The sequence below is a fragment of the Tinamus guttatus genome, unplaced genomic scaffold, assembly GCF_059628265.1.
Source record: "Tinamus guttatus ecotype Peru unplaced genomic scaffold, ASM5962826v1 Tinamus_guttatus_pri_ptg000949l, whole genome shotgun sequence".
Lineage (NCBI taxonomy): Eukaryota > Metazoa > Chordata > Aves > Tinamiformes > Tinamidae > Tinamus > Tinamus guttatus.
Genome location: NW_028289483.1, coordinates 145,891 through 147,399, shown reverse-complemented (window position 1 = coordinate 147,399; position 1,509 = coordinate 145,891). Strand labels below are relative to the sequence as shown.

Sequence of the window (1,509 nt, the reverse complement as noted above, 5' to 3'; positions counted from 1 at the left end):
AGAGAGTGCAGAATAAACCCCCCATAATTCATGAGGAAACAGTCAGTGACCTGCTACTCCACTTGGACACCCACAAGTCTATGGGACCAGGTGGGATCCACCTGCAGGTTCTGAGGGAGCTGGTGGAAGTGCTGGCCAAGCCGCTCTCCATCATCTATCACTGGTCCTGGTCAACAGGGGAGGTCCCAGACAACTGGAGACTGGCCAATGTGACGCCCATCTACAAGAAGGGTTGGATGGAGGATCTGGGGAACTATAGGCCTGTCCACCTGCCCTTGGTATTGGGGAAAGTTATGGAGGAGATCATCTTGAGGGTGATCACACAGCATGATCAGGCCCAGCCAACATGGGTTCATGAAAGGCAGGTCCTGCCTCACCGACCTGAGCTCCTTCTATGACCAGGTGACCCGCCTAGTGGATGAGGGAAAGGCTGCGGACACGGTGTGCTTAGACATCAGAAAGGCCTTTGGCCCAGTCTCCCACTGCCTTCTCCTGGAGAAGCTGGCAGCTCATGGCTTAGACAGGTGTACTCTTCACTGGGTGAAGAACTGGCTGGATGGCTGGGCCCAGAGAGGGGTGGTGAATGGAGTTAAATCCAGCTGGCAACCAGTCACGAGCGGTGTTCCCCAGGGGTCAGTGTTGGGGCTGGTCCCCTTTAATATCTTCATCGATGATCTGGATGAGGGGCCTGAGTGCACCTTCAGCAAATTTGCAGAGGGCACCAAGCTGGGAGGAAGAGTTGATCTCCTTGAGGGTAGGCTCTGCAGGGAGATCTGGACAGGCTGGATCGATGGGCTGAGGCCAACAGTATGAGTTTCAATAAAGCCAAGTGCCGGCTACTGCACTTTGGTCACAACAACCCCAAGCAGCGCTACAGGCTTGGGGCAGAGTGGCTGGAGAGCTGCGCGGCAGAAAAGGATCTGGGGGTGCTGGTCGACAGCTGGCTGAACGTGAGCCAGCAATGTGCCCAGGTGGCCAAGAAGGCCAATGGCCTCCTGGCTTGTATCAGGAACAGTGTAGCCAGCAGGACCAGGGAAGTGATCATCCCCCTGTACTTGGCCCTGGTGAGGCCGCACCTTGAATACTGTGTTCAGTTTTGGGCCCCTCACTGCAAGAAAGACATGATGGTGCTGGAGAGTGTCCAAAGAAGGGCAATGAAGCTGGTGAAGGGGCTGGAGCACAGACCTTATGAGGAGCGGCTGAGGGAGCTGGGATTATTTAATCTAGAGAATAGGAGGCTCGGGGGAGACCTTATCACTCTCTACAACTACCTGAAAGGAGGCTCTAGTGAAGCAAGGGTCGATCTCTTCTAACTGCCCAAAATAGGACAAGAGGAAATGACCTCAAGTTGCGCCAGGGGAGGTTCAGGTTAGACATTAGGAAGAATTTCTACATGGAAAGAGTAGTCAAGCATTGGAACAGACTACCAAAGGAAGTGGTGGAGTCACCGTCCCTGGCAGTGTTCGGGAAACATGTAGATGAGGCACTTTTACTTAGGTACATGGTTTA

General features: G+C 53.9%; 1 pseudogene; it reads left to right on the top strand.

The window, feature by feature from the left end:
- The first annotated feature begins 327 nt into the window (after positions 1-327).
- LOC148590967 (uncharacterized) lies at positions 328-1,288 on the top strand (annotated as a pseudogene).
- The last annotated feature ends 221 nt before the right edge of the window (positions 1,289-1,509 follow it).